Genomic DNA, 13287 nt, shown 5'->3' with positions numbered 1-13287 from the left:
CCAACCTCCTCTCCAGGAGGGAGATGTTCTGGAATTATGAATTGAATACTCTCCACCCGGATGGCTTCAATGAAGGATACGAGATAGCACCCTTCTTGTTATGTAAGCCATCCCTCCTTTGTATACATCCTCGGTCCTCTTCTCCACTCCCTCCCTCCCCGCCCCCCCTATATTCCTTCTCTAGTCCCCTCCTTGTGTCTTTGGTCTACAGTGACCCTCTGCCTCCTCATTACAGCCATACCACACTGGACATGCCCAATTCCGGACGATCTTGGAAGCGAAGCAGTGTTGGGCCAGGCCAGTACCTGGTTGGGTGACCTCCAGGGGAGACCAGGTGCTGTAAAAAGATCGCACAGGAAACCTGAATCCCAGGGATATTCCGCTTTCAATCTTATATTGATATATGTTGCCTCTCTGTTTTTTCTATATTATCTGCCGATGTCTTGGTCCTTGCTCTAACGAAATCGTACTCTAAGGAAGCAATTGGCTCTCGTTATCAGCCTGCTGTATACACTAAGGTCTCTCCTCACGATTCCACATTACTATTACAATCATACCAGCCTGGACACGCCCAATGCCGTCCGATCTTGGAAGCTAAGCAAGGCTGGGCTCGGCTAGTACAAGGATGGGAGACCCACTTTGAAGACCGGGTGTTGTAAATGCATAGTGGAACAAATTGTGTATACGTAACAATTTATAAATGACGCTTTACGATTTCTCTATATTATTAATACTATTCTATTCGTACTAGTGTACCACCAGAGATTTGACCCTTAATTACGGACTGTGGTCCCGGAGGTCTACTCTTCTATTATGTTTACCCCGCTATATGCAGTAATATATATTGTATATGTACATGGGAATATATCTCTCTACCACCTATAACTGTTTCATGTTGGTCTATTTATGAGTACAACTCTATCATATAATATAGATCTCAAGTCCCGAATTAATATATAGTCTTAATAAAGCAATTACAACTTCTGTATATATTGACCATTTTTATTGATCTAATTCCCCCCTTATATCCTTCCTCTGTTTCATATCCGATCTAGAGATGACCAAGATTTGGATCCAATCGACATACAGACATTATCCTGTTTATCCAGACTCTTAAAGTATGTCCGCCGCAGGAATTTGCTATCCCACTTTACAAAGAATGTCCACCGTGCATTCAGACTCCAAAAACATGGCTGCCACAAGAATATGATATTTCGCTTTCACATAAAATGTCCGCCGTGTAACCAGGCAGCCGTCCCAGAGGATATCAACAAACACAACAACTTCCGCCGCACAGGACCAATGCAGGCGCAGTACGACGCGCCAGATAACGGATGTGGGGCGGATATGACGTCACGCAGAGCCCGGACAGGAAGTCCGCGGCTCTGAGCGTCTTTCATGGATTTTAAATGTTTCTTTCACTATTTTTCACTAGTTTTCACTTCTCTAAGGTTCTAATCAATGTAACTGTAACTACATGATGTGCAATATATAGTTTTGGCAATATCTAAACACTCACGTTAATTGATTACAGGAAGTGATGCGTACATCACTTCCTTTTAGTTTGGGTATATAAGTATGGTCTGTCTCTAGTCTCAAATCACCCCTTGATGAAGTCCAGATAGGACGAAATGCGTTGGGTGCTACTCTTTGATCTAAACCTCACCACAAAGTTAAGCTATTCGATTCCTCTTTTACATCCTTATGAACGCTGTATTATTCTTTTGTGCTTTTTAAACTTTTAAAGTATATTTTATCCTCTGTGCTAAAGTGATACTTCAAAGTTTTTTAAGGAATATATATGTTTTTTTTGTCACTATGCTCTTTTCTTTTCTTTTTTAATTTTTAATTTTGATTTTTTATATGGGTCATATATATATTTTTTTATATGAGCTTGTGCGTTTTTACAACCAGTTTTGTGTAGTGCGTTCCATTGCAATAAATTTGTACACATTTTTTATATTATTATTCTGCTTTTAGCATTATTCGGCACCTTTCGTCGCTCTCTATTACCTCATCCTTTGTCCACATAACCACTTTCATAGGTAACGGTACCAATACCTATATTTACTTGAGGTAACGAGCTGACACCCTGATATACTGTAGGGAGTGCCAACACACTAAGCAGTTTTTTACACACTACTTGCAGGGTTCCCATCCTAGTGTTAACATATAAGATACTGCATCCGTGGCGCTGATATCTTTCCAGTACACATCATAATATCTCTCCTGACTTAGTGAGCCCTCAATTGGTGTTTGAATATTAGATTAATGCTGAAAATTAGGAGAATAGTTGGAGGTGCGGCCAGCGACGCGCAAATCATGTGACCGCGACTGGAGAATTGAACCACGTGACACACAGAATCACGTGACCGCGACCACGGACCTAAACGATGACGCGTGTGTTACGTGACAGCGCTAGTGTGGTCACGATGAACGGCGCCAATGGGGGAGGTTTCTAACTATAGTCATGTGACTTAGAGGATGTCACATGACTAGAACACATTGTGCTTATGTATACAGATAAAATGCCGATCATGTGACTAGTGACAAGTCCGTCACATGACCGGACGACTAAATAATCACTAGAGTGAGAAATGCCTTAGAGACAGAGAAGCCCATTATATTTGCACTTAGTATGCCATCTAGTGTTGAGGGAAATTACTGTGTGTTGAAAATTTCATTGACTATAAATGTTTCTTTCACTCGTTTTTTAAATAAAATAACTAGAAACAGATAGTTTTGCCTTATACATTATGAAATGTTAAGATCTATGTATTTTGATTAAATTATATATATGTGAAATTAAAGTGATTACAGACAGGTGTGATGATTATGTATAATGGACATCCCTATAAAAAGGGGACTATGGAGCTAGGAGCTATACCTTTGAAAAAGCTGTTCCTGGTGACAGCGAAACGCGTCAGGACGGACATTAGTGACCTTTAAAAGGACATGATTTGGGACATCCAGAATATTGGAAAGTGGACTTTAAGCCTGGGATTCAACTTATGGTGTGCGATCCTGCTCTTGATTATCCACCTCTTTTCCCTTCACTTCTTGGCGTTGGAGCTTGTGCCATCTGAACCAACGCTAAGGGAACCATCCATCTTCAAAGAGTGGTAATTATTGTGGAACATCCCATCCCATATAAAAGGCTGTAACATCTTTCAGGTCCACTGATCACTGGACAATACTACACAGTCCCACAGGTCCTAATCTACCAGAGACTGGTTTCTATGAATTTTTTATGAATAGCTCCATCTTTTATTATTGTGTTTTATTATCTTTTACTAAATAGTTTATGTCCAATAAATTTTACTGTCATTTACACCTGTCTGCTTATACCTTTCATAGCGCTATATATTTTATGTTTATATATGTCTCTAGTTGGATTGACTATCCATTGTTGATATAGCTGCTCAGAGAACGGACTCATATTAAGCGCGTGGTTACCCACTTTTAGTGAGGTATCTTTAATTTTCCTCTTCTACACATAGTCTCACCAATCAGCTGTTATGAGTTGTTTCTCTAACTTTGAGAATAGAAATGCTAGAAGGCAAAACTATCTGTCTAAATGGGGAGGACTAGAAAAAGATATGTCTGATACCAATAAAAGTAAAAATCCAGGATTAAAAGATGACTTTTATAAATTAGAAGAGCTGATTAAATTAGAAACTAAGAATTGGCTAGATGCAGTCAATTTACGGAAATATATAGACACTAAAATGGTTTCAAGAGGTCTACGTATTACAAAATCATCTATATTTAGAGAGAATAAAGACTACCAAGATAAGTGGGAGTCTATTCTTAATGACTGCTCTTTATCACTTATAGAGTTAGTCATCAAATTTAGAGATGAAAAAGTAAAACAATTAGAGAAAGAAATTGAAGTGATTAAGAACAAAATAGAACCTTTCAATATGACTGCTGAATTTAAAACCAGAGATAAACATATTACGGAAAGGATTCTTAAATTTGAAAGAGAAATCACAGACTTTAAGTCAAAAAATTTAGAAGAGATTTACAAGACTATAAGAATTGGGAGATATACACTTATAATAAGAAGAAATATACAAATGGAGAAAGTATACAATCTCATGTCAGTCGAGTTTCTTATCGGCCTCTAAATGATCCCTCTAGATTTAATAGACAAAATAGATATCAGGAATCCCCACAACAGATGAGTAAACAAAATAAAAAGAATATAAATAACCCAACTCATAATTCACAAGCTATCTCAGAAACCTTGGAGAAACCCTATCATGATGGCTATGATGATAACCACCATGAGAGAGAAGAACAATATAAAACGGGGGCAAGGCCAAAAACCATGTCTAAATTAGATCCTTTAAGAAAAGAAGAAAGACAAATGTCTTTTTTAGAACAGAGAGCAAACAGACGACAAGAGTGGGGGAGAAAAATAGACGAACAACAACACTATACACCAAAAAGACATCGAACTACAAGTGCAGAGGAAAGAGAGGAGGGAAAAAGGAGAAATATAAGAGATTAAATTCACAAAAAATGGAGAAATTAGCATCATCTATATATAATTTATCCTCTAAAACCTTATCAAAAACTGAAATATCATTACTAACTAAGGGCCTTAAATTTTCGCCTTCAGTGGGTCCCAATCTGTTCGATTTATTTATTGAATTGAACAGATTTATACGTTCCCTCTGTAGGAAGAAGTATTTTGCCAAGAAAAAACTTATCAAAACGGGTGATGAGGCGATGCTCATCATTCTAGACTTAGAAGATGAACCCTTTATACAGATACTTGAAGATTTACAGGAGGAAGGAAATAATGACAAAACACGAAAAATATTTGATATTAATTTTGATAGAAGCAAATTTAAACTTAGATCAGACTTTTTCCCCATCTCATTGAAAAGTGGTCACATTGAAAGCTTTTACAAGACCACATTGGAAAGTTTTCGTTCTCTCTGCTTAGTAGATAGTAAGAAACCTATGTCAAAAGGAAATCTGAATAAATGGGAAAGAAAGGCACTCACAAAATTAACAAAGGATACCACACTAGTTATTAAACAGGCTGATAAGGGGGGGGGGGGGGGGGTTAGTTATCCAAGACAGATGTGATTATATAAAAGAAGCATTGAGGCTTCTAGATGACACTAATTTCTATACTAAATTAACTAAGGACCCCACTTCTGAATTTCAGACTGAGTTACATAATCTATTGAAAGAAGCACAGTATGCAGGTGTCCTTTCAAAAGAAGAATTCCGGTTTCTTTGTCCCCCTTTTCCAGTGATCCCCATATATTATCATCTTCCAAAACTGCATAAATCTCTTACTTCACCTCCAGGCCGCCCCATCATAGCGGGAATACAGTCCCTTACTTCAAATTTATCTTTTTATTTGGATAGCTTTTTACAACCACGTGTGCCACATTTGAGATCTCATATTTGGGATACATCACACTTCCTCCAACTGATTCAACAAGTTGTGTGGAAGCAGTCATATTCTTTTCTAACTTTAGACGTACAAAGCCTGTATTCCAATAACCCCCATAATTTGGGAATACAGGCAATAAAAGACCATTTGATTTCAGATGGAGATCTCTCTGAGGCACACGTACAATTTTTACTTTCCTGTATCTCATTTATTTCAGAACATAATTATTTCCTTTTTTCTGATTCTTTTTATTTGCAAACTGTAGGGACGGCCATGGGGACCAGATTCGTGCCGAGCTATGCGAACCTCTACATGGGTGTGGTCGAAGACCAACTCGTGTGTGGGGGGGGGGGGCATTTGGCGCGAATCTGGTCCTCTATGGCCGTTACATAGATGATCTCTTTTTCATCTGGGATGGAGATTTTGAATCAGCCACAAGATTTGTTTCTCATCTTAATAATAATAATTTTAATTTACAGTTTACTTATACTTTCCATCCCACTACAATTAATTATTTGGATATAACATTACAAATCAAAAACGGAAAAATACATACGTCCAATTACACTAAAGAGGTAGGAAGTAATGCTTATTTAAATTATAAAAGTGCCCATTATGCCCCCTGGAAGAAGAATATCTCCAAGGGACAACTACAACGCCTGAAACGAAATTGTTCAGAACAGAACGTTTTCATTAAACAGGCAACAGAGATGGTAGATTCCTTTAAATTAAGGGACTATCCACAAGAACTTTTAGACGAAGCAATAGGAGCAGTCGAGAAAATAAATAGAGAAGAATTACTACAACCTAAAATAAAAACTAAGGATAATGAAGATGCAGGACTAAAATAAATACTTTTTATCTCTAAATACAACAATAGATCCACTGAAATTAAGAGAATTGTGAAACGAAATTATTCCATATTACAACAAGACCCCATTCTTAGGGACATAATCCCAGAGAATCCACGGATTGTCTTTAAGAAAAATAGTACTATGAAAGATAAATTGGCACCAAGCCTATTAAAAGAATAACAGAAGAAAAAACTATTAGTCTAAATACATGGTTACCTACTAAACCGCACGGATTCTATAAATGTAATAGAGCCAAATGCACAACTTGTGGATATGTTTTGAATAAAACTAAAATTATAAAATGCATATTTGACGAAACAGAATATTTACTGAGATCTTTTATGAATTGTGAGACTAGCTGGGTAATTTATTCATTACAATGTCCGTGTAATTTATTTTACATAGGAAGAACAACACGAAAAATAAAATTAAGATTTCTGGAACATAGACGGAATATTATAAATAAAAAACTAGACCATAGTGTTTCAAGACACTATGCAAACTATCATTGTAGTGATGTGAGCACATTAAAACTTACCTGTTTAGAACATATTGCTGTTACAAAACGAGGAGGAGACAGATTCAAAAGATTACAGAAACAAGAAATGTATTGGATTTTTAAAATGAATGCTTTCCACCCACATGGACTTAATGAAGGTATGGAATTAAATGCTGTACTATAAACAATTATCTAATTTTTGTCCTTTATAAATAAATGATGTATATGATAGTACACCTGCTCTTTATAATAGTATAATCGAAAAAAGAAAATAGGTTATTACTATAATATAAGACAGGACTCATATTGCTATAAATCCACTGAACATATTTGGACTCTGGATGACAATAATAAGGAATAGAGGTGTTTATGGATATATATATATATATATATATATATATATATATATAGCTACCAATGTCTTTACCAGAAAGAACCAGGCGGCACTCCCAAATTCCAATTCAAGCAGGTGTATTAGAAATTCATAGTGTCATAAACAGGCGTCAACGTTTCAAGGCTCGCAGGCCTTTTCGTCAGGACGTATATATTAGTGAAAAGATCTAGAAACTAATATATACGTCCTGACGAAAAGGCCTGCGAGCCTTGAAACGTTGACGCCTGTTTATGACACTATGAATTTCTAATACACCTGCTTGAATTGGAATTTGGGAGTGCCGCCTGGTTCTTTCTGGTAAAGACATTGGTAACTATTAATATTTGGGAAGGCACCCCAACAGTTTACAGCATTTATCCTGAGTGCCAAGCTATAGTGCATTATATATATATATATATATATATATATATATATATATTCTAAGTTAAGATGATGGTAATTGAGGTGTTGCTATTGTTGTAGGTTACCATGACAATGGGAACACTATGCCTGAGCAGGTATGGGATGCGAATAGGGTCAATTCCAATAGCTCCAAAACAACCAGGGGATTTTGCCCAGCCTGTATAACAGGCAATCATTTGATTGGTCTAGTTTGGATCATGTGACCGAAGCAGATGGCCACATGATCAGAGAAACAATAGATGTAAACATAAATATCATTATATCTCTCCTGACTTAGTGAGCCCTCAATTGGTGTTTGAATATTAGATTAATGCTGAAAATTAGGAGAATAGTTGGAGGTGCGGCCAGCGACGCGCAAATCACGTGACCGCGACTGGAGAATTGAACCACGTGACACACAGAATCACGTGACCGCGACCACGGACCTAAACGATGACGCGTGTGTCACGTGACAGCGCTAGTGTGGTCACGATGAACGGCGCCATTGGGGGAGGTTTCTAACTATAGTCATGTGACTTAGAGGACGTCACATGACTAGAACACATTGTGCTTATGTATACAGATAAAATGCCGATCATGTGACTAGTGACAAGTCCGTCACATGACCGGATGACTAAATAATCACTAGAGTGAGAAATGCCTTAGAGACAGAGAAGCCCATTATATTTGCACTTAGTATGCCATCTAGTGTTGAGGGAAATTACTGTGTGTTGAAAATTTCATTGACTATAAATGTTTCCTTCACTCGTTTTTTAAATAAAATAACTAGAAACAGATAGTTTTGCCTTATACATTATGAAATGTTAAGATCTATGTATTTTGATTAAATTATATATATGTGAAATTAAAGTGATTACAGACAGGTGTGATGATTATGTATAATGGACATCCCTATAAAAAGGGGACTATGGAGCTAGGAGCTATACCTTTGAAAAAGCTGTTCCTGGTGACAGCGAAACGCGTCAGGACAGACATTAGTGACCTTTAAAAGGACTTGATTTGGGACATCCAGAATATCGGAAAGTGGACTTTAATCCTGGGATTCAACTTATGGTGTGCGATCCTGCTGTTGATTATCCACCTCTTTTCCCTTCACTTCTTGGCGTTGGAGCTTGTGCCATCTGAACCAACGCTAAGGGAACCATCCATCTTCAAAGAGTGGTAATTATTGTGGAACATCCCATCCCATCCCATATTAAAGGCTGTAACATCTTTCAGGTCCGCTGACCACTGGACAATACTACACAGTCCCACGGGTCCTAATCTACCAGAGACTGGTTTCTATGAATTTTTTATGAATAGCTCCATCTTTTATTATTGTGTTTTATTGTCTTTTACTAAATAGTTTATGTCCAATAAATTTTACTGTCATTTACACCTGTCTGCTTATACCTTTCATAGCGCTATATATTTTATGTTTATATATGTCTCTAGTTGGATTGACTATCCATTGTTGATATAGCTGCTCAGAGAACCGACTCATATTAAGCGCGTGGTTACCCACTTTTAGTGAGGTATCTTTAATTTTCCACATTCAAGCGGAAGACTGTTTCGTGACAAAAAAATGCATTTGCAGACTCGCATTTACAGATGTGTCCTCTTACACTCCCGCAGCAAACAACGGGGCTGATTCAGCATGAATCGCTGAAGTGCTAAATTTGCGCACATGTGCAAGGTCTTAAACTGCATTCTCTTCAGAACGCAGTGTAAGTCCTGGCAGGGGGTGGTTATGAGGTGTTGATGCACCATTTAGGGAGAGTGTTCTAGACAATGCAGGCGTTTTTGTACCATTTGTGGGGCAGGCCATGGCGGCTGCGCAATGTCACACTCAGCTGCTGTGACCCAAAAGATGGCAGCCTGGCGACTGCCTTCACAGCTAGGCTGCAAAGGTAGAGGAATACTCTTAAAATGCGAGCGCATCTCTGTATAGCGATGCGCTCGCATATTAGCGGAGGGACGGACCTGGCATGCAGTTCAGCCAATGATATGCCAATAGTCATGGGTGCGTGCGTACACACGCACCCGCTAGCGGCCCAAACATTATTGCAAACACGCACTGCTTCCCACCACCCCTGCTTATTCCCCAATGCCGGCTCCCACTTACTGCTCTGGCCAGTGGGAGCATCACCTTCCCGCTGCCTGGTTCTGCATTTGAGGCGTTCTGGTTCTGTGTAGTGGGAGTGGGCTACGGTACACTCTGCTGGGATAAACAGTCTGTGATGCATACGCATCCCAGGCAACGTTCTAGGACATATCTGTATTTATATTCCCATCATTGGCCCTCATTCCGAGTTGATCGCTCGCTGCCGTTTTTAGCAGAATTGCGATTAGGCTAAAACCCGGCAGTTCTGCGCATGCGTATGGGCCGCAGGGCGCACGTGCTAAGTACTTTCACACAAAACTATGCCATTTTACACAGGGCCAAGCGACGCTTTTCAGTCGCTCTGTTGATCGGTGAGTGATTGACAGGAAGTGGGTGTTTCTGGGTGGTAACTGAGCGTTTTCCGGGAGTGTGCTAAAAAACGCAGGCGTGCCAGCCAAAAACGCAGGAGTGGCTGGGGAAACGGGGGAGTGGCTGGCCGAACGCAGGGCGTGTTTGTGACGTCAAACCAGGAACCAAACAGTCTGCAGTGATCGCAATCTAGGAGTAGGTCTGGAGCTACTCAGAAGCAGCAGGAAAAATGTAATAGCAGAACTGCTAACCTTTCGTTAGCAATTCTGCTAAGCTAAGATACACTCCCAGAGGGCGGCGATCTAGCGTTTGCAATGCTGCTAAAAGCAGCTAGCGAGCGATCAACTCGGCATGAGGGCCATTGAGGTAAAAAACAAACTAAAATATTTTTTTTTCTGAAATAATACTGGATTATATTGAAATTAACCATTTTTTTGGTACATACAAATGGTACTAATTTCAATGCAATTTACTTCGGGGAGAAAAATATATATTTAAGTGACAGTGTATTTTTATGGAAATACTAACTTTTCATCAAACTGTCCAAACTGGCAGCTGAAACGACTGACATCCAGCCAGGGAGTGACAGCAGCAGCCAGCAGGAGACTTCAAGTTCAATGTGCGCACTGCAGGACAGGTGCTCCTATTGTAATGCAGCGGCAGCACTACAGATTGCAGTCTCCTCCCACTTCTCCCTTCCAACACTGCTAGCGGCGCTGGCGTGCGTGGTGACATCACGACGACTGATGTCACAGCGACTGGTAGCCACAGTACAACAGAGTCCGGACTCTGGACCCGGCGGTGTTGTGCTGCTTGTGCAGGCGGATGTACAGCGATTGATGCCAGAGAGAAGGAGGTATGGTCGCAGCCACGGACCAGTCTCTGTTATGTCAGGGGATGGCAGGGACAAACGCAGTATTTGCAGGAGGAGGTTTCCAGAGAGGGGTGGAGCCAAGCACTGGGGTGGAGAGTGAGGAGACCCAGTATATGCCCGGTCATTAAACTAGTGTAGCTAGGTAGACCTACATAAGAGGATAGATAGATCGATAGATAGATAGACCAAATGTGTTTCATAATAGTCATAGAGCAATCTCCATTCTATTAGAAGATCACCACTGTATAGCAGGGGTGTTTTAAGAGAGGAGGGGACCCGCATGCAGGAGGGGACCCATGTGCAGCTTCCGTTGCGAGCCCCATCCTCTCTGGCAGCTGGTAGAAATAGGCATAAAGTCTGCATCGTGGTGAAGCAGGTCCACATATCATTGGAATGTGTTATCATTAGAGATGAGTGGGTTCGAGAACCAAACCCTACCGGACTTCACCATTCGAGTCCAGATCCAAGTCCGGCTCGGGTTTTCCCGCCTGACTCGGAAACCAGAATAAGGCAAAACGTCATCATCCAGCTGTCGGATTCTCGCGGGGTTTGGATTCCATATAAGGAGCCGCGCGTCCCCGCCATTTTCACTCTGGCATTGGAGAGTGTAGAGAGAGGACGTGTCTCTGTTCTCTTGGTGTCCGTGTCTTGTGCTGTATTTGTCCAGTCACAGTGGTTGTGTCCTCTTGCTGCCATATGTCCATTGCTGCTGTGTTGTGCTGCATCAGTTCAGTGGTGGTGTATTGTGCTGCATCAGTCCAGTGGTAGTGTCCTGTGCATCAGCCATCAGTCATTCCAGTGACCAGGCAGTCACAGTGGTATACGCTGCTGCTATTTGTCCACTGCTACAGTATTATAATAATAACAACAATAATAATAATAATAATAATAATAATAATAATAACAACAACAAGTCCCTTACAGTGTTGCTGTGTTGTCCTGCATAAGACCAGTGGTAGTGTCCTGTGCATCAGCCATCAGTCATTCCAGTGACCAGGCAGTCACAGTGGTATATGCTGCTGCTATATGTCCACTGCTACAGTATTATAATAATAATAATAACAACAAGTCCCTTACAGTGTTACTGTGTTGTGCTGCTATATATCCACTGCTACAGTATAATAATAATAATTATAATAACAACAACAAGTCCCTTACAGTGTTGCTGTGTTGCTGTGTTGTCCTGCATCAGACCAGTGGTAGTGTCCTGTGCATCAGCCATCAGTCATTCTAGTGACCAGGCAGTCACAGTGGTATATGCTGCTACTATATGTACACTGCTACCGTATTATAATAATAACAACAGCAAGTCCCTTACAGTGTTGCTGTGTTGTGCTGCATCAGACCAGTGGAAGTGTCCTGTGCATCAGCCATCAGTCATTCTAGTGACCAGGCAGTCACAGTGGTATATGCTGCTACTATATGTACACTGCTACAGTATTATAATAATAATAATAATAATAATAATAACAACAACAACAACAAGTCCCTTACAGTGTTGCTGTGTTGTCCTGCATCAGACCAGTGGTACTGTCCTGTGCATCAGCCATCAGTCATTACTGTGCCGCATATTGTGTTATATAACTCCAGAAAAATAATGTAGAACACAAATTTGGAGGATAAAATAGGGAAAGATCAAGAATTACTTCCTCCTAGTGCTGAAGCTGCTGCCACTAGCCATGACATAGATGATGAAATGCCATCAACGTCGTCTGCCATGGCCGATGCCCAATGTGATAGTAGAGGGCATGTCAAATCCAAAAAGCCAAAGTTCAGTAAAAAGACCCCAAAAAAGAAATGTAAATCGTCTGAGGAGAAACGTAAACTTGCCAATATGCCATTTACAACATGGAGTGGCAAGGAACGGCTGAGGCCCTGGCCTATGTTCATGACTAGTGGTTCAGCTTCACATGACGATGGAAGCCCTCATCCTCCCGCTAGAAAAATTAAAAGAGTAAAGCTGGAAAAAGCACAGAAAAGAACTGTGCGTTCTGAGATGGTATCACAAATCCCCAAGGAGAGTCCAAGTGTGTCGGCGGTTGCGATGCCTGACCTTCCCAACACTGGATGGGAAGAGGTGGCTCCTTCCACCATTTGCACGCCCCCTGCAAGTGCTGGAAGGAGCACCCACAATCCAGTTCCTGATATTGAAATTGAAGATGTCACTTTTGAAGTACACCAGGATGAGAATATGGGTGTTGCTGGCGCTAAGGAGGAAGTTGACTATGAGGATTCTGATGGTGATGTGGTTTGTTTAAATGAGGCACTGGGGGAGACACCTGTTTTCTGTGGGATGAAGAAGCCTTTTGTGATGCCTGGGTAAACTACCAAAAAAGCCACCTCTTCGGTGTACAATTATTTCTCCACAAATTCGGACACCAGGTGTCAAGCCA

The 13287-nt window shown here is 40.4% G+C and overlaps 2 pseudogenes; both read left to right on the top strand.

The window, feature by feature from the left end:
* The first annotated feature begins 227 nt into the window (after positions 1 to 227).
* On the top strand, positions 228 to 346 carry LOC134936160 (5S ribosomal RNA; annotated as a pseudogene).
* Positions 347 to 543: 197 nt separating this feature from the next.
* On the top strand, positions 544 to 662 carry LOC134944193 (5S ribosomal RNA; annotated as a pseudogene).
* Positions 663 to 13287: the final 12625 nt, after the last annotated feature.

Source organism: Pseudophryne corroboree, chromosome 1 (genome assembly GCF_028390025.1).
Source record: "Pseudophryne corroboree isolate aPseCor3 chromosome 1, aPseCor3.hap2, whole genome shotgun sequence".
Lineage (NCBI taxonomy): Eukaryota > Metazoa > Chordata > Amphibia > Anura > Myobatrachidae > Pseudophryne > Pseudophryne corroboree.
The sequence above is the reverse complement of the archived record's forward strand: the minus strand, read 5'-3'. Positions and strand labels throughout refer to the sequence as shown.